Raw genomic sequence first — 13323 nt, 5'->3', positions numbered from 1 at the left:
ACTTTTCACATTAAGTTACTCTATTCAAGCACAGTTTCTCAATAATTTGTCTTAGTCAAAATTTCTGGGAAATTTCATAAGATGAGGGTAATGGGATGAATTACAGACCCTACTGCTACAGTTGGTCCCAAGGCTATAACTGATGCTCATTATCTCCCTCCTCCACCACACTTTCTGTATTCCCCTCCACTTGAAATATCGCTTCTGCTGCTGTAGGTGGTTTGACTGATGATTGGCCCAGGCACTCATCACTGAGAGGTTTGAGTCCCTGATTATCACACTCTTATCAGGCCGTAGTTGCTGTATTTGCCAGTTTTTAGTTACAATCAGGCATGGAAATACCAAGAAATGCCTATGGTGAATCTCCTGAGTGCCAAGCACATTCCTCTGTGCCTCCATTACGTTGCAGCCCCGCCTCCTTCTGATACTTTGCTATTTTACTAGAAGAGACATCAGAGCAGATATGGCAAGTCCAAATGAATGTCAATGTCAGTGGAAAGGAAGCAAATATTAATGAGTACCCACCATGTTCCAGACAATATACCAACTGTTTCCCTAGCAGCCAGAGGGCACAGATGCAGTAGGAACTCAGTAAATATTGCATATAAATTACAGAGCAGGTTGGAGCAGAAGGCAGGTGAAAGGAAATAATTTCCATGTAAGAAATATCTTGCTGAGCCCGGCCAGCATGGCTCAGTGGTTGAGCATCGAACTATTAACCAGGAGGTCAGTTTGATTTCCAGTCAGGGCACATGCCCAGGTTGCGGGCTCAATCCCCAGTGTGGGGCATGCAGGAGGCAATATCATAGATGTTTCTATCTCTCCCTCTCCCTTCCTCTCTGAAACAAAAAAAAAAAAAAAAAACAAAATCCTGCTGAAAACTGTCTTTTTTAAATATGAAAGATGTTATATCTGGGAGAGACTGCAAAAAACTAGGTTCAGAGCAGGGAGAATAGGAGACAAAAACATCAAACTGGAAGTGCTAGAAACTAATTTCAGTAAGCATGGTTTATAATTTAGAATGCATATTCCAGGGAGAAAGCATGCACAGTAGTTCCTAGGGTAGGCCCAAAATTCACATTTAATTTGCAGTGGATCTCAATTATTAATGGTCCAAATAGGAGTTTTACTTCCTGGGATCACATCTGCCTACTATAAAGAAAGTATTGTGGCTTGGCCAGTGTGGCTCCTTGGTTGAACACTGACCTATGAATCAGGAGGTCACAGTTCGATTCCCCATCAGGGCACATGCCCGGGTTGCAGGCTCAATTCCCAGGAGAGAAATGCAGAAGGCAGCTGTTCAATGATTCTTATCATTGATGTTTCTGTCTCCCTCTCCCTCACCCTTACTCTCTGAAATCAATAAAAAAAAAAAATATTTTTAAAAAAGAAATTATTTTGGGGAGGAATTAGGAGGAGAAAAGAAAGTAGAAGAAGAGGAGCATTTTCTGACAGTCACTTAAAAGTAAACTTTTTAATCTACAAATTGATTGTATTTGAAAGTTTATAAATTGCTCATCAGAACTCACTTCATGAAGAAAAGTATATGTGTTGGTTTAGTTTCTAACTAGCCCACAGGGTTTAAGTAGTAATTTGGTTGAAATTAATTTATTTTCATTTTATTTGATCCCCTTCTGTCCTTGCCCTGTAGGTTTATCCTTTTCTTTTTTCTTTTTTTCTTCTTTTGCTATCTGTGTGACTGCCGGGAGCCGGTCCATCCTTGCTGTTTCAAAGGACCTGGCATATATGGCATACTGTTCTTAATATGTTTGCTCACCTTCTTGGCACTATGTGTTTTAACCAAGGTCTCTGAGAAAGGTTGTTTCCCCAGGTAGGGATTTTCCCCTGAAGTTAGGGAGGGAATAAAACCCCTCAACTAAGTGCCAGGCGGGTAATTAATCACTTTAACTACGAACAATCATGCTTAAGCTACATAATCTTTACTCCCTGGAATGGAGATAAGAAACGCCCTAACCTTTGTAATAGAGATTGATAGGATTGAATCAACTGGTATAAATACAGATGTAACAAGACAGCAAGACTCAGAACTTAGAATACAGAGCTTAGAACACAGAACTAAGAAGACAGAACCTACACAGAACCTACAGACAGAAGAACTTCGCTGGAGAGAACATGGCAAAAGATCCTGGACTGAACCTGACTATAGAACATGGCAAGAGAACCTGACTAGAACCTGGTAACTGAACCTGGCTGGAGAACCTGGAGAACCAGGCTGGAGAACCTAGCAAGACAACATGGACACAGAACCTGGCTGGAGATCCTAACCAGAACTTCACTGGAGATCCTAGACAGAACTTGGCTGGAGATCCTGGCTAGGCTGCTGATCAACTGAACGCTGTCTCCGTGTCCTTCCTTCTTCGCCGACTCCGTCCACACCTTTGGGGACCCCTGGACCCGCTGGGGTTGGACCCCGGCATGTGACCTTGAGCAAATTACTTAATCTGTATATGCTTCATTTTCCTAACCTGTAACATGAGGATATAACCACAGTACCTACCTAATTTTGAGGATTAAATGAGTTAATACCTTGCACATAGAAAATATTCAATAAATAATATCGATTATTGTTATTCCTACTATCATATTATTATGTGTCTTAGGTTGGCTCTTCCCCACCCCCTCAAAGGCAGAACCTTAGACTAGAAGTCACGTGAAAATGATTTATTTAGGAAGTGCTCCCAGGAAAAACCAGTACGGGAGTGAGAAGGAAGGAAAGAAGCCCAAGTAAGGGTACAAAATCCAATCTGACCTAAATTCAGAGGGGACATAGGAGACAGTGTAGGTCACTCCAGTCAGCCCCAACAAAAAGCCATAGAGCAGGAGAATTGACACTTGTACCCACAGTCATTAAGTTAAAGTGGGGTGGCTTAATTTCCAGGTAGTACTTCAGCTTTGTATGTAAAAAGGGGTTCTGGTAGCTTAAGGTAATAGTCCCACAAAGAGGTAATCTGCAGGGATAGGGGTCAGTGCACTGACTTGGCATCTGCTCACTATACCATCATCACCATCACCATCTCCCATAAAACACACAATAATACATAGTGTGAAAGGTATTGTGTTAGGTTCTGAGGATAAAAGAGCCATAAAAAATAATGTTGAATGTAAACTGTAATTGAAAAAAAATATTTTTAATAAAATAAATAAATAAGTTACATTGCAGTTCACCAAAGAGGGGTTGCTGGACAACACTGGGGTGAACTTACTGACTGATCAAAATTTTCAGAAGACTAGCTTAAGGATAAATAACTTTTTAAATAAAAAAGCATTTAAAAAAATTTAAGCTGTGAAAAACAGTCTCTGTCCTTCTACACCTTAGAATCCTGTGGAAGAGATAGGATAAACACACAAAGGTAAAAGAAGTATGCTAAGTGCCAAATAAGTGTAAACAAGGCATTACTACAGGAGTATATCTGCACTGAGTGATCAGGAAAGATCCCAGAAGTACCCGAATTGGATCTCAAAGAGTGGGTAAGATTTAGATACGTAAAGAAGAAAAGGGAGTGTCGATGGAAAATGAGCAGAATGATGAATGTTTCAGGGAGGATCAGTAAACTTGCTCTAGTGTGGTGGTTCTCTACCTGGATGCTCATTAGAATCACCAGGGAGCTTTAAAAATCCCGATGCCCGGCAGTAGCCCAGGTCAATTACATCAGAATCGCTGGAGTGAGTCCCGGATATTTCCAATGGGCACCCAAGGTTGAGAACCACTGTTTTATTGAATAGAAAGCAGCTTATGAGAAACTGGGTAGGATATTAGAGATACAGAAGAGCTCACATTGTGGAAAAGTTAGCTATGCGGAGCTAGTTATTTTAATTTAATCCTAATGTTTCTATGGCAAGCTGCCTTAAAATATTTTCATAAGTCAGGCTAAAGTAAATAGAGCCTGGAATATTAGATGAAGTCGTTTGAACTGTATGCTATAGGCAATGAAAGGTCACATAGGGTCCTTGAAGATTTTTGAGCCGAGGAATAACGTAAATAAAACAACATGTTAACATTGAAACAGGATGTAGGTTTCAGAGCAGAAAGGACAATATCTAATGGAACTTGACCTTGGCTGGTAGGGGAGAAGGGCTACTAAGGGAGAGAAAAATCCCAGAGGTTCTGGGTATGGAGTTGCATGGAAACAAATAGCCTTGGGTATTAAGTGTCAGGTGGTTGTAGAGGTGACCTCACCATGTTTATGTGTGATAGAGAGCTATGTGGCTCACAGGAGACCCATGTTTGTACAGGAACCAGCCAGCAAAGACCTGGCCTTTCTGGTGACTGGGCCTGAGCAACAGAGTCCAGCTAGCTGGAAGGTATGACATACTGGAATAAGTCAGAGTAATATATTAAGTCTTGAAAAAACAAACACAAAAGTAAACTGTGTTCATATAGATTACTTGCTGCACTATTGTGCAGCGAAACATTTTAAACTGAAAAATAGAAAGTAATATGCTTATGCAAGAAAAGAGATATTCGATGGTAAAAAGGACAAGATTATATAGTACTGTGTATCAATTTAAAAATCCTTTAAGTTCTTAATACTTATAGACCATGAAAGCAGAATTCATCAACAACTAATGTGAGAGGTTTCCAGTTAGGGATGACCTTATCACTCATAGTAATGGAAATCTGTTAGCTAAGAAAAGGAGAAATCATTTTTAACCTGCTACTTGTATTATTGTTCAGCTGTCTGTTTTACTTAGTATGTATCTGATGGAAAGGCCTTGCTACCACATACAAATATCGAGAAAGCAAGGAATTAGGCAGGTATTTATTTTATAAATAATCTTGCAAAAAATTTAAATTGAAGAGAATTCAAGCTCGTGTTACGACATAAAAGGGAAAATCCTGTTCTCCCTTTCTTCCTTACCAGCTTAAATATCATTATCTGTCATTTTAACTACTCTACTGCCAATAATCCAGACTCTCCCCCTACTCCCCACCCCCTTATTGTCATCATACGCACCTGGTGAGGCCCTAACCTTGGATGATCTAACATCTGTCTTTCTTGGCTTCCACCTGGGCTGTTGAGTGCTGGTGATGAAAATCTCACAGTAGGCAGATGAATATTGCTATAAATGCAAGGCCGCACCTACAAATGGGCCCTTGACATTGGCTACAAGTCCTACCATGAAATCCTACCAGTTCTCATTCCTATTCTGCCCAGAGATGGTTATAATGTGCAGTCTTTTCAGATATGCAATCATTGCTTTTTTTTTTTTTTACCTTCCACCTCATCTCTTCATCATAGCAGGTGAACTTTTCTTTTGCCTTCTACAGAAAACCAAAGCCATCTGAAGAGGAACTGCTTCAACTTTCACCAAATCTACAGATTCATATGTATCTATACTTAGGTGGATTTAAAAACATGATCACAATATTTATACTTCCTACTATCAAGATAGAGCCTACTTGCCCACTCATTCAATCTGGGCTGCTCTTGTGTCTTGCTTTAACCAAGAGAAAGTGATATTGTGTGAGTTCCAGAGTCCAGGCCTCAAGAGACCTTAAGCTTTCACCTTTGCCCGCTTAGAGCAGCCCACATGGTGTAAGTTTGAGCTTGACTGGTGAATAGGAAATACCATGTGGAGAGGCCCAGCCAAGAGCCAGGACCAAGGCTACGGACATAGACATAAAGTCATTAGACCCTGCAGCTCCTGTTTAGCCACTGCCTACAGCCACATGAGTAACTTCAGGTGAGATCAACAGAACCACTCAGTTAAGCCTAGCCAACCTATGGAATTGTAAGAACTAATAAATTTTATGGCCTACCTTTTGGAGTTGATTGTATGGCAGCAATAGATGTATATGTGATAATGATTCTTATCCTTCCCACCTTTTAACCACAAAGAGATGCTTAAGAATAGGCCTTCCACCTATACTCTGACCCATTCTAACTTGCTATTTTAGGAGTACAGAACTACATGTTATCCTTAATATCTCCCTTGCAACTGGTTCCATCTAATTAGCAATGAAATACCTCCAGTCTCTTCTGACTAATAAAGTTTCTTTCAATCTCATGTTCACTTCCAGCGATAGGCCTGATGCTATACTAGTAAGGCCCTATCCTTCATTTCTCCTTCACAGCTAACATCATAAATGAGAACAATAGCTACTAGTAACATGTACAGAACACTTACCATATGCTAGGCACAATTCTAAATACTACATATATTACTAATGCCCTTAACCATCACAACAACCCCATGAGATAGTTACTCCTACTATTCCAATTTTACAGATGAGGAAAATGAGGCACCAGAGAGTAAAGCAGCTTGCCCCATTGCAGATTTGGGTACAGAAGCCAGACTACATGGCTACAGAGTCAGTTCTCTTAACCATTCTGCTATAAATGTATCGAACACTCATTGTTCCATTTAGTTAATTAACACTTAGCCTTCAATCCAACGCAGACCAACTTCAACCCCTATCTCACCACCAAAACTACTTTTATGGTAGTGTGAAAAATGACTTGTATATTGATGAATTGTGTGTTCTCAATGGAGTGATATCACCCACAAGGGGTCAAAAATTGGTTCTGAAGGGGCTAAAAAATTCTTAGGTATTACAGTGGCTTGTGGCCCTCTAAAATGCCACCGTACATAAACAAATATTCAGCATATCTGTGGTATTAATATTTCATAGGGGTGGACAACTACGGACAAAAGTTCTAAAAATGATCCCCGATTTGGGGCTCTTTCTCTAGACTCCCATATCTACCTGCCCACTAGTTATGCTCACTTATATTTTTGAGACATCACATGCTTGACATGTCCAAAATGAAGCTCTTACTTTTTTCTCCTAAACCTGGTCCTCTCAAGTCTTCCCCATCTCAATCAGTGGCAACATCCTTAAGAGTCCTCTTGACTCCTTCCTTTTCTTTACTTGCCATCCAACTATTAGCAAGTCCCAAATGTCTGTCAATCTATCTATCTATCTATCTATCTATCTATCTATCTATCTATCTATCTATCTATCTATCATCTATCTATCTAATCTCAGTCTTGCCTCATACAATCCATTCTAAACACTGCAGCCAGCATATTCTTTTTAAAGCTTAAATCATATCTGGTCAGTCCCCCTCCTCACAACCTTTCAATAGCATTCTAAAAATAAAATCCAATCCTCTTACTACAGTCTAACAGGCCCTCTATAATCTGCTTCTGCCAACCTCTTTGTCTTCATGACACACAACTTTCTCTCTTACTCATGTCACTCCTATCATAAAAGCCTTCTTTCTGCTCCTTGGTTCCCAGCTTAAGGCCTTTGCACTTATGGTCCATCTGTGGGGCACTCTGCTCCTCTACCTTAGCCTCTTTTGCTCCTCATCATTCAGGCCTCAATAAGCATCATCACCTCAGAGAGTCCTTGGCCATCCACCCAATCTAAAGTAATCTCCCTGTTCCACTTTCCATTGCATTGCCCTGTTTTCTGTCCTTCACAGTGCTCTCACTTCTCCTGTGAGTTCCCTACCTCCATCTTTCCCATCCCTCCAAATGAAGGTGCTCTCTCATCTGACCCCATGACCACAGTGTGTTGGTCCAGGATGGACCCTTGACCTAGATGGACCAGAGTCCTTCCTAGAATTTATAGAACTGGAATTGAGAAACACAGTCAATTCTTCCTTAATGACAGGAATTATCTGATATCAAATTGATATCAAATTCAGCAACTGCTAGTGGCCATGTTTCTAGTCACGTGTAGGAAATGACCATAAGAACAAATGACACATGATGAAGGGGAGAAAGAAAAAGATATTTTTGGAAGCATTTTTGTTGTTGTTGTTCTGGTTGTTTCTAAGGTCTAAATTACATTCTGGGTGCTTATAGAGTTAGTTGAGAAACTTTTTGCAACAATATTTTCTTTTTTTTTTCCTGCAACAATATTTTCTTTGAAAAGTTTAAAAGGCCTGAGTGTTGATTGATTTAACTTGTTTTTTATTGTGTCTAGCACTGCACTCAGATGTAACACTTTTGATGATAAAGATAATGAACATTCCACCTTAGAATGGGAGGTTAGATACATCACATTTAAAGCACACTTTGATACTGAGATCAATGAATTAAAAGTTGTAGAGACAGCCTGGCCTGTGTCACTCAGTGGTCGAGCGTCAACCTATGAACCAGGAGGTCATGGTTTGATTCCCAATCAGGGCACATGCCCAGATTGCAGGCTCAATCCCCAGTAGGGGGCATGCAGGAGGCAGCAGATCAATGATTCTCTCTTATCATTGATGTTTCTATTCCTCTCTCCCTCTTCCTTCCTTTCTGAAACCAATAAAAACATATTTAATAAAAAAAAAAATTGTAGAGACAAGATGTAATCAACTCTGAGAAGACCCACTTGGGCCTTCTATCAGGAAGCATTGAATCCTTGTGCACGCTACAAAAAGTACACATTCAGAGGCAAGATGTTGAATGTTTTAAAATGTCAGCCTCCCCTTTATTATTATTAAAGTCCATTTCAACCTTTATAGAAATTAACCTGGTTAAACACATTCTAATTAAATATAATCATGCAAACTATGTGTTGGACACTAGCAGACACAGCGATGAGTAAGTCAGAGTCTCGGTCATTAAGGCTTTTATTAAAGGACTAGAGGCCTGGTGCATGAGTCCTTTAATAAAGGGAGGGTGGGGGGTCCCTCAGCCCGGCCTGCACTTCCTCGCAGTCCGGAAGCCATCCGTGGGACAACCTTAGTGTTGCTGCGGAGGCGGGAGAGGATCCTGCCACTGCTGCTGTGCTCGCCAGCCATGAGCTGTGAGCCCGGCTTCTGGCTGAGTGGCGCTCTCCCTGTGGGAGCGCACTGACCACCAGGGGACAACTCCTGCATTGAGCATCTGCCCCCTGGTGGTCAGTGCGCGTCATAGTGACCGGTCATTCTGCCATTTGGTCAATTCGCATATTACCCTTTAATTTTATAGGATAGTTGTTTTTAAGTGCATAAAATAAGTGAATAAAAATAAAAGGTAAAGGGGATGTTTTTATGTAAGTTGAAAATAAAGGACAAGGGTGCCAGGGATGGGGTAGGAGGTCATGGTAAAGAAAGGTCATGTTCAGTTTTATGAACCAAGAAGGGCTTCATAGTCAAGTTAGGCATTTGAGCTGCACCTTAGGGATGGGTAGGAATGCAAAGGTCAGAGGTGGTATGAGGAAGCACCCGGCCCAGACAACGGCATATTTGGCTATGTGAAGGACAATGAGCAGCTAATGAAGGCCTGAACTTATAGGGTCAGCAGTGAAACAACAGAATGTCTGTTTACTGGCATTGCTATTCACAGAATTGCATAGCATGGTGTTCAGTTTCAGAAATTTTCAATTTGACATGACAGCTGATTATCCCCTTAGTCTGACCAGGTGGCAGATGAAATGTGGGACTGGTGTTTGGAAGCATGTTATGACTGGAGATGTTAAATTTAGAATGTAAATAAAATCGCATTTTATGAAAAGACACTTGAAAACTATTTGTGCATTGTTTGAACATGGACCTATGAAGGTCATAGACTCTATAATGTCACTGGTGCTCATCACGGAGCAAAGAGATTTGTGATATCAGTATGATTGGAGGTTGAAAATTAAACTGAAATGTCCATGTCCTTGATATGTTCAGTTCATTCAAATAACAAGTCTCAGCCCTCATGCTTTGATTTATGGCAAATCCATTCCTCAAGTTTTTGGAATACTAACATGTTTCATGAGTCCTTCCTAGCTCACTGCTTTGGTTCCACTTCTTACCTTTCATAATTGAATCTCTGGCTGCTGCTCTTTGCTTTCACCATGGGAACATGGATACAGGCTCCACAGAAAAGACTAGGTTGATAGCGTCAGGATAACATAAGGAAATTACCATGCAGAAAAGAAAAACCTAAAATTGATATTAGATATTATTGCTCTTAACACATTAGCCAAGCTCCCCTGTAAGGGGCGCCAGTGACTATCTCTTTCTTAGCTCTCCATCCTGATGCTGTGTTAAGGGGCCAGCTTACCTCATAATAACATATTTCCCCAACTGGAAGTCCAGACCTCTAGCTTTCACCCTAGCTTCAGAGAGGAAAGCAGGCTTTTCTCTTTCTCAATTTAAAGCTGGCTTCCTTTCCTGACCCAGGATTACTGACAGAAAGAACATTGTTAGTTTGACTATAGGAATCATTTCACTATGTATATGTATAGCAAAACATCATGTTGTACAATTAACATTCAGAAATGAATGGCATTTTTATACACCAATAATGAACTCTCAGAAAGAGAAACTAAAAAAAAACAACAACAAGCATTTATCACTGCAATGGAAGAATTAACCATGTTCATTAATATGGAAGAATTAACATCATTAAAATGTCCATACTACCCAAAGCAATCTATAGATTCAATGCAATCCCCATTAAAATACCAATGGTATATTTCACAGATCTAGAACAAATAGTCCAAAAATTTATATGGAACCAAAAAAGATCCTGAATAGCCTCAGAAGTCTTGAGAGACAAGAACAAACTTAAACGGATATCAAACTATGCTATAAAGCCATTATAACTAAAACAGCCTGGTACTAGCACAAGAATAGGCATATATATAAATGCAACAGAACAGAGAGCCCAGAAATCAACCCACGCCATTATGGTCAATTGATATTTGACAAAGGAAGCAAGAGCATACAATGGAATAAAGACAGTCTCTTCAATAAATGGTGTTAGGAAATTTGGACAAGTACATGCAAAAAAAAAAAAAAAAAAGAAAAGACAGAAAAGAAGCTAGACCACCAACTTCTACCATACACAAGAATAAATTCAAAATGGATAAAAGACTTAAATGAAAGTTGTGAAATCATAAAAATCTTAGAAGAAAACATAGTCAGTAAAATCTCAGACATCTCACATAGCAGTATTTTCACTGACATATCGTCTAGGTCAAGGGAAACAAACAAACAAAAAGTAAACAAATGGGACTATATCAAACTAAAAAACTTCTGTACAGAAAAATAAACCATCAACAAAATGAAAAGAGAACCTATTATATGGGAGAATATATTTGCCAATGATACATCTGATAAGGGGTTAATTTCCAAAATATATAAAGAATTTATACAACTAAACACCAGGAAGACAAGCAATCCAATTTAAAAATGGGCAAAGGACCTGAATAGACACTTCTCCAAAGAGGACATACAGATGGGTAATAGACATATGAAAAAAATGTTCAGTGTCACTAATCATCAGAGAGATGCAAATTAAAACTATAATGAGTTATCACCTCATCCCTGCCAGAATGGCTAATATCAATTAATCAACAAACAAAAAGTGCTGGATGTGGAGAAAAGGGAACACTAGTACACTGTTGGTGGGAATGCAGACTGGTGCAGCCACTATGGAAAACAGTATGGAGTTTCTTCAAAAAATTAAAAATGGAACTGCCATTTGACCCAGTGATCCCACTTCTGGGAATATATCCTATGAATCCTGAAACACCAATAAGAAAGAATACATGTACCCCTGTTCATAGCAGCATTATGTATAGTAGCCAAGTGCCCATCAGTAGATGAGCGGATAAAAAAAGGCAGTGGTACATTCATACAATGGAATACTGTGCACCTGTAAAAACGAAGGAAGTTTTACCCTTTGAGACAGCATGGATAGACCTGGAGAGTATTATGCTAAGTGACATAAGCCAGTCAGAAAAAGACAAGTATCACATGATCTCACTTATATGTAGAATCTAATGAACAAAATAAACTGATGAACAGAGGCATGGATGCATGGAAAAGACTGACAGATCTCAGATGGGAGAGGGGTAAGGGGTATGGGAAGAGATTAATCAAAGAACACATATGCATATATGCATAGCCCATATCTATATGGGTATAGATAATGTAGTAGAAGCCTGGGGTGGGGTAGGGGCTAGGTGGAAGGGGGCAAAGAGGGGTGATGGATTGGGGACAGCTGTAATACTGTCAACAAGAGAAAAACACACACACAAAAGAACCATCATGTTGTACATCTTAAATCTATACAATTTTTACTTTTAAAAAACTCAGTTTCTTCAGGGGGAATTCTTACCTTCATCCACAGAATGGATTGGGTCAAAACAGTAGTCAAAAGTACATTTAAGGAAATCTGGGCCCAGTCAGTGTGGCTCAGTGATTGAGCTTTGACCCAGGAACCAAGAGGTCGCTGGTTCAATTCTGGGTCAGGGCACATGCCTGGGTTTGATCCCCAGTAGAGGTCGTGCAGGAGGCAGATCAATGATGCTCCTCTCTCATCGATGTTTCTATCTCTCTATTCTTCTCCCTTCCTCTCTCTCTCTAAAATAAATAAATAAATAAATAAATAAATAAATAAATAAATAAATAAAAACATGTTAAAAAAAGAAAGATGTCTGGGGCCTTCAGGGTTTGGGAATATGACATGCAGATGGTGCAGAAGATGGGTGATAGGGTGGGGGCACACAGTGCAGGGCCAAGCCCAGTTCTATGCGTCTTTACAACTTTTCCTCCAGTGTGGTGGCTTGGTTTCTCAAGATCTATGCATAAGTACGTGGACCAAAACCCTACATCCCTCAAGAAACACAAAATGTATTTTTCAGAAAGGGTATATTCTAAATCCGTATTTAGGAAAATTGTTATTCTTAATGCAAAGGAAACACTCCTGCTAGACAATTACCCAATTTATATGACTGAATAGAAACATATAACATCTCATTAATGTAAGCTTACTTTTTGTTGGGCACCTACTGTAAGCGAGGGCCTTTTATATCTCCCTTTTGCAAAGAAAGGAACTGAGGGTCACATTGCTAATAAATGGCAAAGCAGGATTCACAATCAGGCCCACCTAACCAGTCAGTGTACTTAAACACTAAATAAGATTTCATGTACTAGGTAAAAACAACTTCATTGAAACAAGTGGTGAACTCACTATTTTCTACAAAGAAATTTATGTGAGAACACTTATGAGAATTTTTCATAAAATGGCATCATTGTCATCATCTGTACATGAATCTTTTTGAAATAAACACGTTTACTCATTAATTCAACAATGTTTCCTGTGTACCACAATCCAGGCATTATAGGTATTACAGAAGATGCAAATATGACTTCCTATAGGAATTTATAATCTATCCAAAGACAGGAAATAAAAGACAAACAGAATTTGATGAATACCATAGGAAAGGTGAAAAAAGTGTTAGGGATTTTAAAAGTGGGAGAGATTATAAGTGCTGTGGGCAGTGGAGAGCATTACTGCAAACAATAGCAACTCTAAGAGAAATACAAATATAAAATTAATATAAAATAAACAAAAATAGACATCTAATTAAGAATGTTA

The sequence above is a fragment of the Myotis myotis genome, unplaced genomic scaffold, assembly GCF_014108235.1.
Source record: "Myotis myotis isolate mMyoMyo1 unplaced genomic scaffold, mMyoMyo1.p scaffold_m19_p_3, whole genome shotgun sequence".
NCBI classification, from domain to species: domain Eukaryota; kingdom Metazoa; phylum Chordata; class Mammalia; order Chiroptera; family Vespertilionidae; genus Myotis; species Myotis myotis.
This window is presented reverse-complemented; position numbering follows the sequence as displayed.